At 30.9% G+C, this 14,565-nt stretch overlaps 19 non-coding genes across 19 annotated transcripts; all 19 read right to left on the bottom strand.

Annotated features, from left to right (window-relative positions):
* Positions 1-322: 322 nt before the first annotated feature.
* TRNAT-AGU (transfer RNA threonine (anticodon AGU)) lies at positions 323-396 on the bottom strand. The gene has a single exon. It is a non-coding gene; the product is annotated as a tRNA-Thr (tRNA).
* Positions 397-930: 534 nt separating this feature from the next.
* TRNAT-CGU (transfer RNA threonine (anticodon CGU)) lies at positions 931-1,003 on the bottom strand. The gene has a single exon. It is a non-coding gene; the product is annotated as a tRNA-Thr (tRNA).
* Positions 1,004-1,944: 941 nt separating this feature from the next.
* TRNAT-CGU (transfer RNA threonine (anticodon CGU)) lies at positions 1,945-2,017 on the bottom strand. Its single transcript has one exon. It is a non-coding gene; the product is annotated as a tRNA-Thr (tRNA).
* A 438-nt stretch (positions 2,018-2,455) lies between these two features.
* Positions 2,456-2,529, bottom strand: TRNAT-AGU (transfer RNA threonine (anticodon AGU)). Its single transcript has one exon. It is a non-coding gene; the product is annotated as a tRNA-Thr (tRNA).
* A 534-nt stretch (positions 2,530-3,063) lies between these two features.
* Positions 3,064-3,136, bottom strand: TRNAT-CGU (transfer RNA threonine (anticodon CGU)). Its single transcript has one exon. It is a non-coding gene; the product is annotated as a tRNA-Thr (tRNA).
* Positions 3,137-3,574: 438 nt separating this feature from the next.
* On the bottom strand, positions 3,575-3,648 carry TRNAT-AGU (transfer RNA threonine (anticodon AGU)). The gene has a single exon. It is a non-coding gene; the product is annotated as a tRNA-Thr (tRNA).
* A 1,548-nt stretch (positions 3,649-5,196) lies between these two features.
* Positions 5,197-5,269, bottom strand: TRNAT-CGU (transfer RNA threonine (anticodon CGU)). Its single transcript has one exon. It is a non-coding gene; the product is annotated as a tRNA-Thr (tRNA).
* Positions 5,270-5,707: 438 nt separating this feature from the next.
* Positions 5,708-5,781, bottom strand: TRNAN-AUU (transfer RNA asparagine (anticodon AUU)). The gene has a single exon. It is a non-coding gene; the product is annotated as a tRNA-Asn (tRNA).
* Positions 5,782-6,211: 430 nt separating this feature from the next.
* TRNAT-CGU (transfer RNA threonine (anticodon CGU)) lies at positions 6,212-6,284 on the bottom strand. Its single transcript has one exon. It is a non-coding gene; the product is annotated as a tRNA-Thr (tRNA).
* Positions 6,285-7,227: 943 nt separating this feature from the next.
* Positions 7,228-7,300, bottom strand: TRNAT-CGU (transfer RNA threonine (anticodon CGU)). The gene has a single exon. It is a non-coding gene; the product is annotated as a tRNA-Thr (tRNA).
* Positions 7,301-8,241: 941 nt separating this feature from the next.
* TRNAT-CGU (transfer RNA threonine (anticodon CGU)) lies at positions 8,242-8,314 on the bottom strand. Its single transcript has one exon. It is a non-coding gene; the product is annotated as a tRNA-Thr (tRNA).
* A 438-nt stretch (positions 8,315-8,752) lies between these two features.
* On the bottom strand, positions 8,753-8,829 carry TRNAT-AGU (transfer RNA threonine (anticodon AGU)). Its single transcript has one exon. It is a non-coding gene; the product is annotated as a tRNA-Thr (tRNA).
* Positions 8,830-9,255: 426 nt separating this feature from the next.
* On the bottom strand, positions 9,256-9,328 carry TRNAT-CGU (transfer RNA threonine (anticodon CGU)). Its single transcript has one exon. It is a non-coding gene; the product is annotated as a tRNA-Thr (tRNA).
* Positions 9,329-9,766: 438 nt separating this feature from the next.
* TRNAT-AGU (transfer RNA threonine (anticodon AGU)) lies at positions 9,767-9,840 on the bottom strand. The gene has a single exon. It is a non-coding gene; the product is annotated as a tRNA-Thr (tRNA).
* A 429-nt stretch (positions 9,841-10,269) lies between these two features.
* TRNAT-CGU (transfer RNA threonine (anticodon CGU)) lies at positions 10,270-10,342 on the bottom strand. Its single transcript has one exon. It is a non-coding gene; the product is annotated as a tRNA-Thr (tRNA).
* Positions 10,343-11,284: 942 nt separating this feature from the next.
* TRNAT-CGU (transfer RNA threonine (anticodon CGU)) lies at positions 11,285-11,357 on the bottom strand. The gene has a single exon. It is a non-coding gene; the product is annotated as a tRNA-Thr (tRNA).
* A 942-nt stretch (positions 11,358-12,299) lies between these two features.
* Positions 12,300-12,372, bottom strand: TRNAT-CGU (transfer RNA threonine (anticodon CGU)). The gene has a single exon. It is a non-coding gene; the product is annotated as a tRNA-Thr (tRNA).
* A 438-nt stretch (positions 12,373-12,810) lies between these two features.
* Positions 12,811-12,884, bottom strand: TRNAT-AGU (transfer RNA threonine (anticodon AGU)). Its single transcript has one exon. It is a non-coding gene; the product is annotated as a tRNA-Thr (tRNA).
* A 941-nt stretch (positions 12,885-13,825) lies between these two features.
* On the bottom strand, positions 13,826-13,899 carry TRNAT-AGU (transfer RNA threonine (anticodon AGU)). Its single transcript has one exon. It is a non-coding gene; the product is annotated as a tRNA-Thr (tRNA).
* Between the last annotated feature and the right edge of the window lie 666 nt (positions 13,900-14,565).

Below are 14,565 nucleotides of genomic sequence, written 5' to 3'. Positions count from 1 at the left end.
CTAAATAAGTATTGATATGTTTTAATAAACAGGTACTCTTATAAAACCCAATTTCATTTCTTAAATACTTTACAATTTTATTTTCATGAAGGCATTAATATTGCTCAAATTGAGGTAGTAATGTCATCTACGTCTTTCTCATTGACACGTTTTCTTTCCATTTTGCAATAACAGTATTCTCTCTATAATCTTGAAAATACTTGGGTTTTTATGAGGTTTAAGATGATCTGTTCAACAGTAAGATGAATCAGACTTTTATATTTTAATTGTATCAGAATAGGACCTAATGAAATTTATTTGGTATATAACAAAGAGAAAAGCAAGGCGCTGCTGAGAGTTGAACTCAGGATCTCCTGTTTACTAGACAGGCGCTTTAACCAGCTAAGCCACAGCACCGCCTTGAGTCTTGACTTAGAAAGACTTTTCTTTATGGTGTTCAAGAGAATATTGTTTTTTCATTTTTATATTCTTTGCTAAGTTCACAGACTTCTCTACTCAAACACTTTAGATGAAGATGCTTCACTTGTTCACAAACACCTCTCTAATTTGAAGTTTACCCTATTCATAGATTTTTAAAATATACCTTGCTGAAGAATGGATTAGTTGTATTTAACAATAGATTGATCATACGGCTCTATCTTGTTCTTTGTCATTTTCTTTTCGCTATTTCAGTCAATGCATTCCTGCAAAAATCTTCACAATACCAAGTATTTTTTTTTATTTTAAGATAACTTATTCCAAAGTTCATAGAACCAGACGTGTATTCTTAACCCCTTCAGCGCTAATGACAAGGGTAACTCGTCATGGAGTTTCCATTGATTTCAATGGAAAGTCAATGGGCATGATCGGCATGCCTTAGCATCCAAGTGGTTAAATTGTATTCAACACTTGTTTGATGACAATTATTCCTAAAGCATGGAGAAAACTGTTAGGTGCTGCTCAGATTTGAACTCAGGATCTTCTGTATACGAGACAGGCGCTTTAACCACTAAGCCACAGCACCAACGTCAACAACAAAAAATACATAAATAATTTATTGTTGATGATGAAAATTTGTTTCATGCTATAAATTCTTCTTTATATGTACTGTAATCTTAAACACAAAAAGATACTCAATCACTAAATAAGTATTGATATGTTTTAATAAACAGGTACTCTTATAAAACCCAATTTAATTTCTTAAATACTTTACAATTTTATTTTCATGAAGGCATTAATATTGCTCAAATTGAGGTAGTAATGTCATCTACGTCTTTCTCATTGACACGTTTTCTTTCCATTTTGCAATAACAGTATTCTCTCTATAATCTTGAAAATACTTGGGTTTTTACGAGGTTTAAGATGATCTGTTCAACAGTAAGATGAATCAGACTTTTATATTTTAATTGTATCAGAATAGGACCTAATGAAATTGATTTGTTATATAACAAAGAGAAAAGCAAGGCGTTACTGAGAGTTGTACTCAGGATCTCCTGTTTACTAGACAGGCGCTTTAACCAGCTAAGCCACAGCACCCCCTTGAGTCATAAATGAGAAAGAATTTTCTTTATGGTGTTAAAGAGAATATTGTTTTTTCATTTTTATATTCTTTTCTAAGTTCACAGACTTCTCTACTCAAAAACTTTAGATGAAGATGCTTCACTTATTCAAAAACACCTCTCTAATTTGAAGTTTACCCTATTCATAGAATTTTTAAATATACCTTGCTGAAGAATGGATTAGTTGTATTCAACAATAGAGTGATCATTCGGCTCTATCTTGTTTTTTGTCAATTTTTTTTGTTGTTTCAGTCAATGCATTTCTATAAAAATCTTCACAATACCAAGTGTTTTATTTCATTTTATGATAACTTATTCTAAAGTTCATAGAACCAGACATTTATTCTTAAATTGTATTCAACACTTGTTTGATAAAAATTATTTTTTAAACATGGAGAAAACAGTTAGGTGCTGCTGAGATTTGAACTCAGGATTTCCTGTTTACGAGACAGGCGCTTTAACCACTAAGCCACAGCACCAACTTCAATAACAAAAAATACATAAATAATTTATTGTTGATGATGAAAATGTGTTTACTGCTATAAATTCTGCTTTATATGTACTGTAATCTTAAACACAAAAAGATACTCAATCACTAAACAAGTTTTGATATGTTTTAATAAACAGGTACTCTTATAAAACCCAATTTCATTTCTTAAATACTTTACAATTTTATTTTCATGAAGGCATTAATATTGCTCAAATTGAGGTAGTAATGTCATCTACGTCTTTCTCATTGACACGTTTTCTTTCCATTTTGCAATAACAGTATTCTCTCTATAATCTTGAAAATACTTGGGTTTTTATGAGGTTTAAGATGATCTGTTCAACAGTAAGATGAATCAGACTTTTATATTTTAATTGTATCAGAATAGGACCTAATGAAATTTATTTGGTATATAACAAAGAGAAAAGCAAGGCGCTGCTGAGAGTTGAACTCAGGATCTCCTGTTTACTAGACAGGCGCTTTAACCAGCTAAGCCACAGCACCGCCTTGAGTCTTGACTTAGAAAGACTTTTCTTTATGGTGTTCAAGAGAATATTGTTTTTTCATTTTTATATTCTTTGCTAAGTTCACAGACTTCTCTACTCAAACACTTTAGATGAAGATGCTTCACTTGTTCACAAACACCTCTCTAATTTGAAGTTTACCCTATTCATAGATTTTTAAAATATACCTTGCTGAAGAATGGATTAGTTGTATTCAACAATAGATTGATCATACGGCTCTATCTTGTTCTTTGTCATTTTCTTTTCGCTATTTCAGTCAATGCATTCCTGCAAAAATCTTCACAATACCAAGTATTTTTTTTTATTTTAAGATAACTTATTCCAAAGTTCATAGAACCAGACGTGTATTCTTAACCCCTTCAGCGCTAATGACAAGGGTAACTCGTCATGGAGTTTCCATTGATTTCAATGGAAAGTCAATGGGCATGATCGGCATGCCTTAGCATCCAAGTGGTTAAATTGTATTCAACACTTGTTTGATGACAATTATTCCTAAAGCATGGAGAAAACTGTTAGGTGCTGCTCAGATTTGAACTCAGGATCTTCTGTATACGAGACAGGCGCTTTAACCACTAAGCCACAGCACCAACGTCAACAACAAAAAATACATAAATAATTTATTGTTGATGATGAAAATTTGTTTCATGCTATAAATTCTTCTTTATATGTACTGTAATCTTAAACACAAAAAGATACTCAATCACTAAATAAGTATTGATATGTTTTAATAAACAGGTACTCTTATAAAACCCAATTTCATTTCTTAAATACTTTACAATTTTATTTTCATGAAGGCATTAATATTGCTCAAATTGAGGTAGTAATGTCATCTACGTCTTTCTCATTGACACGTTTTCTTTCCATTTTGCAATAACAGTATTCTCTCTATAATCTTGAAAATACTTGGGTTTTTATGAGGTTTAAGATGATCTGTTCAACAGTAAGATGAATCAGACTTTTATATTTTAATTGTATCAGAATAGGACCTAATGAAATTTATTTGGTATATAACAAAGAGAAAAGCAAGGCGCTGCTGAGAGTTGAACTCAGGATCTCCTGTTTACTAGACAGGCGCTTTAACCAGCTAAGCCACAGCACCGCCTTGAGTCTTGACTTAGAAAGACTTTTCTTTATGGTGTTCAAGAGAATATTGTTTTTTCATTTTTATATTCTTTGCTAAGTTCACAGACTTCTCTACTCAAACACTTTAGATGAAGATGCTTCACTTGTTCACAAACACCTCTCTAATTTGAAGTTTACCCTATTCATAGATTTTTAAAATATACCTTGCTGAAGAATGGATTAGTTGTATTTAACAATAGATTGATCATACGGCTCTATCTTGTTCTTTGTCATTTTCTTTTCGCTATTTCAGTCAATGCATTCCTGCAAAAATCTTCACAATACCAAGTATTTTTTTTTATTTTAAGATAACTTATTCCAAAGTTCATAGAACCAGACGTGTATTCTTAACCCCTTCAGCGCTAATGACAAGGGTAACTCGTCATGGAGTTTCCATTGATTTCAATGGAAAGTCAATGGGCATGATCGGCATGCCTTAGCATCCAAGTGGTTAAATTGTATTCAACACTTGTTTGATGACAATTATTCCTAAAGCATGGAGAAAACTGTTAGGTGCTGCTCAGATTTAAACTCAGGATCTTCTGTATACGAGACAGGCGCTTTAACCACTAAGCCACAGCACCAACGTCAACAACAAAAAATACATAAATAATTTATTGTTGATGATGAAAATTTGTTTCATGCTATAAATTCTTCTTTATATGTACTGTAATCTTAAACACAAAAAGATACTCAATCACTAAATAAGTATTGATATGTTTTAATAAACAGGTACTCTTATAAAACCCAATTTAATTTCTTAAATACTTTACAATTTTATTTTCATGAAGGCATTAATATTGCTCAAATTGAGGTAGTAATGTCATCTACGTCTTTCTCATTGACACGTTTTCTTTCCATTTTGCAATAACAGTATTCTCTCTATAATCTTGAAAATACTTGGGTTTTTATGAGGTTTAAGATGATCTGTTCAACAGTAAGATGAATCAGACTTTTATATTTTAATTGTATCAGAATAGGACCTAATGAAATTGATTTGTTATATAACAAAGAGAAAAGCAAGGCGTTACTGAGAGTTGTACTCAGGATCTCCTGTTTACTAGACAGGCGCTTTAACCAGCTAAGCCACAGCACCCCCTTGAGTCATAAATGAGAAAGAATTTTCTTTATGGTGTTAAAGAGAATATTGTTTTTTCATTTTTATATTCTTTTCTAAGTTCACAGACTTCTCTACTCAAAAACTTTAGATGAAGATGCTTCACTTATTCAAAAACACCTCTCTAATTTGAAGTTTACCCTATTCATAGAATTTTTAAATATACCTTGCTGAAGAATGGATTAGTTGTATTCAACAATAGAGTGATCATTCGGCTCTATCTTGTTTTTTGTCAATTTTTTTTGTTGTTTCAGTCAATGCATTTCTATAAAAATCTTCACAATACCAAGTGTTTTATTTCATTTTATGATAACTTATTCTAAAGTTCATAGAACCAGACATTTATTCTTAAATTGTATTCAACACTTGTTTGATAAAAATTATTTTTTAAACATGGAGAAAACAGTTAGGTGCTGCTGAGATTTGAACTCAGGATTTCCTGTTTACGAGACAGGCGCTTTAACCACTAAGCCACAGCACCAACTTCAATAACAAAAAATACATAAATAATTTATTGTTGATGATGAAAATGTGTTTACTGCTATAAATTCTGCTTTATATGTACTGTAATCTTAAACACAAAAATATACTCAATCACTAAACAAGTTTTGATATGTGTTAATAAACAGGTACTCTTATAAAACCCAATTTCATTTCTTAAATACTTTACAATTTTATTTTCATGAAGGCATTAATATTGCTCAAATTGAGGTAGTAATGTCATCTACGTCTTTCTCATTGACACGTTTTCTTTCCATTTTGCAATAACAGTATTCTCTCTATAATCTTGAAAATAATTGGGTTTTTATGAGGTTTAAGATGATCTGTTCAACAGTAAGATGAATCAGACTTTTATATTTTAATTGTATCAGAATAGGACCTAATGAAATTGATTTGGTATATAACAAAGAGAAAAGCAAGGCGCTGCTGAGAGTTGAACTCAGGATCTCCTGTTTAATAGACAGGTGCTTTAACCAGCTAAGCCACAGCACCCCCTTGAGTCATAAATGAGAAAGAATTTTCTTTATGGTGTTCAAGAGAATATTGTTTTTTCATTTTTATATTCTTTGCTAAGTTCACAGACTTCTCTACTCAAACACTTTAGATGAAGATGCTTCACTTGTTCACAAACACCTTTCTAATTTGAAGTTTACCCTATTCATAGATTTTTAAAATATACCTTGCTGAAGAATGGATTAGTTGTATTCAACAATAGAGTGATCATACAGCTCTATCTTGTTCTTTGTCATTTTCTTTTCGCTATTTCAGTCAATGCATTCCTACAAAAATCTTCACAATACCAAGTATTTTTTTTTATTTTAAGATAACTTATTCCAAAGTTCATAGAACCAGACGTGTATTCTTAAATTGTATTCAACACTTGTTTGATGAAAATTATTCCTAAAGCACGGAGAAAACAGTTAGGTGCTGCTCAGATTTGAACTCAGGATCTTCTGTATACGAGACAGACGCTTTAACCACTAAGCCACAGCACCAAAAAAAATAACAAAAAATACATAAATAATTTATTGTTGATGATGAAAATTTGTTTCATGCTATACATTTTTCTTTATATGTACTGTAATCTAAACACAAATAGATACTCAATCACTAAACAAGTATTGATATGTTTTAATAAACAGGTACTCTTATAAAACCCAATTTTATTTCTTAAATACTTTACAATTTTATTTTCATGAAGGCATTAATATTGCTCAAAGCAAGGTAGTAATGTCATCTACGTCTTTCTCATTGACACGTTTTCTTTCCATTTTGCAATAACAGTATTCTCTCTATAATCTTGAAAATACTTGGGTTTTTATGAGGTTTAAGATGATCTGTTCAACAGTAAGATGAATCAGACTTTTATATTTTAATTGTATCAGAATAGGACCTAATGAAATTGATTTGTTATAAAACAAAGAGAAAAGCAAGGCGTTACTGAGAGTTGTACTCAGGTTCTCCTGTTTACTAGACAGGCGCTTTAACCAGCTAAGCCACAGCACCCCCTTGAGTCATAAATGAGAAAGAATTTTCTTTATGGTGTTCAAGAGAATGTTGTTTTTTCATTTGTATATTCTTTTCTAAGTTCACAGACTTCTCTACTCAAAAACTTTAGATGAAGACGCTTCACTTATTCAAAAACACCTCTCTAATTTGAAGTTTACCCTATTCATAGAATTTTAAAATATACCTTGCTGAAGAATGGATTAGTTGTATTCAACAATAGAGTGATCATTCGGCTCTATCTTGTTTTTTGTCAATTTTCTTTTTTGCTATTTCAGTCAATGCATTTCTATAAAAATCTTCACAATACCAAGTATTTTATTTCATTTTATGATAACTTATTCTAAAGTTCATAGAACCAGACGTTTATTCTTAAATTGTATTCAACACTTGTTTGATAAAAATTATTTTTAAAGCATGGAGAAAACAGTTAGGTGCTGCTGAGATTTGAACTCAGGATTTCCTGTTTACGAGACATGCGCTTTAACCACTAAGCCACAGCACCAACTTCATTAGCAAAAAATACATAAATAATTTATTGTTGATGATGAAAATTTGTTTCCTGCTATAAATTCTGCTTTATATGTACTGTAATCTTAAACACAAAAAGATACTCAATCACTAAACAAGTATTGATATGTTTTAATAAACAGGTACTCTTATAAAACCCAATTTCATTTCTTAAATACTTTACAATTTTATTTTCATGAAGGCATTAATATTGCTCAAATTGAGGTAGTAATGTCATCTACGTCTTTCTCATTGACACGTTTTCTTTCCATTTTGCAATAACAGTATTCTCTCTATAATCTTGAAAATGCTTGGGTTTTTATGAGGTTTAAGATGATCTGTTCAACAGTAAGATGAATCAGACTTTTATATTTTAATTGTATCAGAATAGGACCTAATGAAATTGATTTGGTATATAACAAAGAGAAAAGCAAGGCGCTGCTGAGAGTTGAACTCAGGATCTCCTGTTTACTAGACAGGCGCTTTAACCAGATAAGCCGCAGCACCGCCTTGAGTCTTGTCTTAGAAAGACTTTTCTTTATGGTGTTCAAGAGAGTATTGTTTTTTCATTTTTATATTCTTTGCTAAGTTCACAGACTTCTCTACTCAAACACTTTAGATGAAGATGCTTCACTTGTTCACAAACACCTCTCTAATTTGAAGTTTACCCTATTCATAGATTTTTAAAATATACCTTGCTGAAGAATGAATTAGTTGTATTCAACAATAGAGTGATCATACAGCTCTATCTTGTTCTTTGTCATTTTCTTTTCGCTATTTCAGTCAATGCATTCCTACAAAAATCTTCACAATACCAAGTATTTTTTTTATTTTAAGATAACTTATTCCAAAGTTCATAGAACCAGACGTGTATTCTTAAATTGTATTCAATACTTGTTTGATGAAAATTATTCCTAAAGCATGGAGAAAACAGTTAGGTGCTGCTCAGATTTGAACTCAGGATCTTCTGTATACGAGACAGGCGCTTTAACCACTAAGCCACAGCACCAACGTCAATAACAAAAAATACATAAATAATTTATTGTTGATGATGAAAATTTGTTTCATGCTATAAATTTTTCTTTATATGTACTGTAATCTTAAACACAAAAAGATACTCAATCACTAAACAAGTATTGATATGTTTTAATAAACAGGTACTCTTATAAAACCCAATTTCATTTCTTAAATACTTTACAATTTTATTTTCATGAAGGCATTAATATTGCTCAAATTGAGGTAGTAATGTCATCTACGTCTTTCTCATTGACACGTTTTCTTTCCATTTTGCAATAACAGTATTCTCTCTATAATCTTGAAAATGCTTGGGTTTTTATGAGGTTTAACATGATCTGTTCAACAGTAAGATGAATCAGACTTTTATATTTTAATTGTATCAGAATAGGACCTAATGAAAATGATTTGGTATACAACAAAGAGAAAAGCAAGGCGCTGCCGAGAGTTGAACTCAGGATCTCCTGTTTACTAGACAGGCGCTTTAACCAGCTAAGCCACAGCAACGCCTTGAGTCTTGTTTTAGAAAGTCTTTTCTTTATGGTGTTCAAGAGAATATTGTTTTTTCATTTTTATATTCTTTGCTAAGTTCACAGACTTCTCTACTCAAACACTTTAGATGAAGATGCTTCACTTGTTCACAAACACCTCTCTAATTTGAAGTTTACCCTATTCATAGATTTTTAAAATATACCTTGCTGAAGAATGGATTAGTTGTATTCAACAATAGAGTGATCATACAGCTCTATCTTGTTCTTTGTCATTTTCTTTTCGCTATTTCAGTCAATGCATTCCTACAAAAATCTTCACAATACCAAGTATTTTTTTTATTTTAAGATAACTTATTCCAAAGTTCATAGAACCAGACGTGTATTCTTAAATTGTATTCAACACTTGTTTGATGAAAATTATTCCTAAAGCATGGAGAAAACAGTTAGGTGCTGCTCAGATTTGAACTCAGGATCTTCTGTATACGAGACAGGCACTTTAACCACTAAGCCACAGCACCAACGTCAATAACAAAAAATACATAAATAATTTATTGTTGATGATGAAAATTTGTTTCATGGTATAAATTTTTCTTTATATGTACTGTAATCTTAAACACAAAAAGATACTCAATCACTAAACAAGTATTGATATGTTTTAATAAACAGGTACTCTTATAAAACCCAATTTCATTTCTTAAATACTTTACAATTTTATTTTCATGAAGGCATTAATATTGCTCAAAGCAAGGTAGTAATGTCATCTACGTCTTTCTCATTGACACGTTTTCTTTCCATTTTGCAATAACAGTATTCTCTCTATAATCTTGAAAATACTTGGGTTTTTATGAGGTTTAAGATGATCTGTTCAACAGTAAGATGAATCAGACTTTTATATTTTAATTGTATCAGAATAGGACCTAATGAAAATGATTTGGTATACAACAAAGAGAAAAGCAAGGCGCTGCCGAGAGTTGAACTCAGGATCTCCTGTTTACTAGACAGGCGCTTTAACCAGCTAAGCCACAGCACCGCCTTGAGTCTTGTTTTAGAAAGTCTTTTCTTTATGGTGTTCAAGAGAATATTGTTTTTTCATTTTTATATTCTTTGCTAAGTTCACAGACTTCTCTACTCAAACACTTTAGATGAAGATGCTTCACTTGTTCACAAACACCTCTCTAATTTGAAGTTTACCCTATTCATAGATTTTTAAAATATACCTTGCTGAAGAATGGATTAGTTGTATTCAACAATAGAGTGATCATACAGCTCTATCTTGTTCTTTGTCATTTTCTTTTCGCTATTTCAGTCAATGCATTCCTACAAAAATCTTCACAATACCAAGTATTTTTTTTATTTTAAGATAACTTATTCCAAAGTTCATAGAACCAGACGTGTATTCTTAAATTGTATTCAACACTTGTTTGATGAAAATTATTCCTAAAGCATGGAGAAAACAGTTAGGTGCTGCTCAGATTTGAACTCAGGATCTTCTGTATACGAGACAGGCACTTTAACCACTAAGCCACAGCACCAACGTCAATAACAAAAAATACATAAATAATTTATTGTTGATGATGAAAATTTGTTTCATGGTATAAATTTTTCTTTATATGTACTGTAATCTTAAACACAAAAAGATACTCAATCACTAAACAAGTATTGATATGTTTTAATAAACAGGTACTCTTATAAAACCCAATTTCATTTCTTAAATACTTTACAATTTTATTTTCATGAAGGCATTAATATTGCTCAAAGCAAGGTAGTAATGTCATCTACGTCTTTCTCATTGACACGTTTTCTTTCCATTTTGCAATAACAGTATTCTCTCTATAATCTTGAAAATACTTGGGTTTTTATGAGGTTTAAGATGACCTGTTCAACAGTAAGATGAATCAGACTTTTATATTTTAATTGTATCAGAATAGGACCTAATGAAATTGATTTGTTATATAACAAAGAGAAAAGCAAGGCGTTACTGAGAGATGTACTCAGGATCTCCTGTTTACTAGACAGGCACTTTAACCAGCTAAGCCACAGCACCCCCTTGAGTCATAAATGAGAAAGAATTTTCTTTATGGTGTTCAAGAGAATATTGTTTTTTCATTTTTATATTCTTTTCTAAGTTCACAGACTTCTCTACTCAAAAACTTTAGATGAAGACACTTCACTTATTCAAAAACACCTCTCTAATTTGAAGTTTACCCTATTCATAGAATTTTAAAATATACCTTGCTGAAGAATGGATTAGTTGTATGCAACAATAGAGTGATCATTCGGCTCTATCTTGTTTTTTGTCCTTTTTTTTTTGCTATTTCAGTCAATGCACTTCTATAAAAATCTTCACAATACCAAGTATTTTATTTCATTTTATGATAACTTATTCTAAAGTTCATAGAACCAGACGTTTATTCTTAAATTGTATTCAACACTTGTTTGATAAAAATTATTTTTAAAGCATGGAGAAAACAGCTAGGTGCTGCTGAGATTTGAACTCAGGATTTCCTGTTTACGAGACAGGCACCTTAACCACTAAGCCACAGCACCAACTTCAATAACAAAAAATACATAAATAATTTATTGTTGATGATGAAAATTTGTTTCCAGCTATAAATTCTGCTTTATATGTACTGTAATCTTAAACACAAAAAGATACTCAATCACTAAATAAGTATTGATATGTTTTAATAAACAGGTACTCTTATAAAACCCAATTTCATTTCTTAAATACTTTACAATTTTATTTTCATGAAGGCATTAATATTGCTCAAATTGAGGTAGTAATGTCATCTACGTCTTTCTCATTGACACGTTTTCTTTCCATTTTGCAATAACAGTATTCTCTCTATAATCTTGAAAATACTTGGGTTTTTATGAGGTTTAAGATGATCTGTTCAACAGTAAGATGAATCAGACTTTTATATTTTAATTGTATCAGAATAGGACCTAATGAAATTGATTTGTTATATAACAAAGAGAAAAGCAAGGCGTTACTGAGAGTTGTACTCAGGATCTCCTGTTTACTAGACAGGCGCTTTAACCAGCTAAGCCACAGCACCCCCTTGAGTCATAAATGAGAAAGAATTTTCTTTATGGTGTTCAAGAGAATATTGTTTTTTCATTTTTATATTCTTCTCTAAGTTCACAGACTTCTCTACTCAAAACCTTTAGATGAAGATGCTTCACGTATTCAAAAACACCTCTCTAATTTGAAGTTTACCCTATTCATAGAATTTTAAAATATACCTTGCTGAAGAATGGATTAGTTGTATTCAACAATAGAGTGATCATTCGGCTCTATCTTGTTTTTTGTCAATTTTTTTTTGCTATTTCAGTCAATGCATTTCTATAAAAATCTTCACAATACCAAGTGTTTTATTTCATTTTATGATAACTTATTCTAAAGTTCATAGAACCAGACATTTATTCTTAAATTGTATTCAACACTTGTTTGATAAAAATTATTTTTAAAGCATTGAGAAAACAGTTAGGTGCTGCTGAGATTTGAACTCAGGATTTCCTGTTTACGAGACAGGCGCTTTAACCACTAAGCCACAGCACCAACTTCAATAACAAAAAATACATAAATAATTTATTGTTGATGATGAAAATTTGTTTCCTGCTATAAATTCTGCTTTATATGTACTGTAATCTTAAACACAAAAAGATACTCAATCACTAAACAAGTATTGATATGTTTTAATAAACAGGTACTCTTATAAAACCCAATTTCATTTCTTAAATACTTTACAATTTTATTTTCATGAAGGCATTAATATTGCTCAAATTGAGGTAGTAATGTCATCTACGTCTTTCTCACTGACACGTTTTCTTTCCATTTTGCAATAACAGTATTCTCTCTATAATCTTGAAAATACTTGGGTTTTTATGAGGTTTAAGATGATCTGTTCAACAGTAAGATGAATCAGACTTTTATATTTTAATTGTATCAGAATAGGACCTAATGAAATTTATTTGGTATATAACAAAGAGAAAAGCAAGGCGCTGCTGAGAGTTGAACTCAGGATCTCCTGTTTACTAGACAGGCGCTTTAACCAGCTAAGCCACAGCACCACCTTGAGTCTTGACTTAGAAAGACTTTTCTTTATGGTGTTCAAGAGAATATTGTTTTTTCATTTGTATATTCTTTGCTAAGTTCACAGACTTCTCTACTCAAACACTTTAGATGAAGATGCTTCACTTGTTCACAAACACCTCTCTAATTTGAAGTTTACCCTATTCATAGATTTTTAAAATATACCTTGCTGAAGAATGGATTAGTTGTATTCAACAATAGAGTGATCATACGGCTCTATCTTGTTCTTTGTCATTTTCTTTTCGCTATTTCAGTCAATGCATTCCTACAAAAATCTTCACAATACCAAGTATTTTTTTTTATTTTAAGATAACTTATTCCAAAGTTCATAGAACCAGACGTGTATTCTTAAATTGTATTCAACACTTGTTTGATGAAAATTATTCCTAAAGCATGGAGAAAACAGTTAGGTGCTGCTCAGATTTGAACTTAGGATCTTCTGTATACGAGACAGGCGCTTTAACCACTAATCCACAGCACCAACGTCAATAACAAAAAATACATAAATAATTTATTGTTGATGATGAAAATTTGTTTCATGCTATAAATTCTTCTTTATATGTACTGTAATCTTAAACACAAAAAGATACTCAATCACTAAACAAGTATTGATATGTTTTAATAAACAGGTACTCTTATAAAACCCAATTTCATTTCTTAAATACTTTACAATTTTATTTTCATGAAGGCATTAATATTGCTCAAATTGAGGTAGTAATGTCATCTACGTCTTTCTCATTGACACGTTTTCTTTCCATTTTGCAATAACAGTATTCTCTCTATAATCTTGAAAATACTTGGGTTTTTATGAGGTTTAAGATGATCTGTTCAACAGTAAGATGAATCAGACTTTTATATTTTAATTGTATCAGAATAGGACCTAATGAAATTGATTTGGTATATAACAAAGAGAAAAGCAAGGTGCTGCTGAGAATTGAACTCAGGATCTCCTGTTTACTAGACAGGCGCTTTAACCATCTAAGCCACAGCACCGCCTTGAGTCTTGACTTAGAAAGACTTTTCTTTATGGTGTTCAAGAGAATATTGTTTTTTCATTTGTATATTCTTTGCTAAGTTCACAGACTTCTCTACTCAAACACTTTAGATGAAGATGCTTCACTTGTTCACAAACACCTCTCTAATTTGAAGTTTACCCTATTCATAGATTTTTAAAATATACCTTGCTGAAGAATGGATTAGTTGTATTCAACAATAGAGTAATCATACGGCTCTATCTTGTTCTTTGTCATTTTCTTTTCGCTATTTCAGTCAATGCATTCCTACAAAAATCTTCACAATACCAAGTATTTTTTTTATTTTAAGATAACTTATTCCAAAGTTCATAGAACCAGACGTGTATTCTTAAATTGTATTCAACACTTGTTTGATGAAAATTATTCCTAAAGCATGGAGAAAACAGTTAGGTGCTGCTCAGATTTGAACTCAGGATCTTTTGTATACGAGACAGGCGCTTTAACCACTAATCCACAGCACCAACGTCAATAACAAAAAATTCATAAATAATTTATTTTTGATGATGAAAATTTGTTTCATGCTATAAATTCTTCTTTATATGTACTGTAATCTTAAACACAAAAAGATACTCAATCACTAAACAAGTATTGATATGTTTTAATAAACAGGTACTCTTATAAAACC

The sequence above is a fragment of the Lissotriton helveticus genome, chromosome 4_1, assembly GCF_964261635.1.
Source record: "Lissotriton helveticus chromosome 4_1, aLisHel1.1, whole genome shotgun sequence".
In the NCBI taxonomy this organism is placed as follows: domain Eukaryota; kingdom Metazoa; phylum Chordata; class Amphibia; order Caudata; family Salamandridae; genus Lissotriton; species Lissotriton helveticus.
Note: the sequence above shows the minus strand (reverse complement) of the source record. Positions and strands in the feature narration are given on the sequence as shown.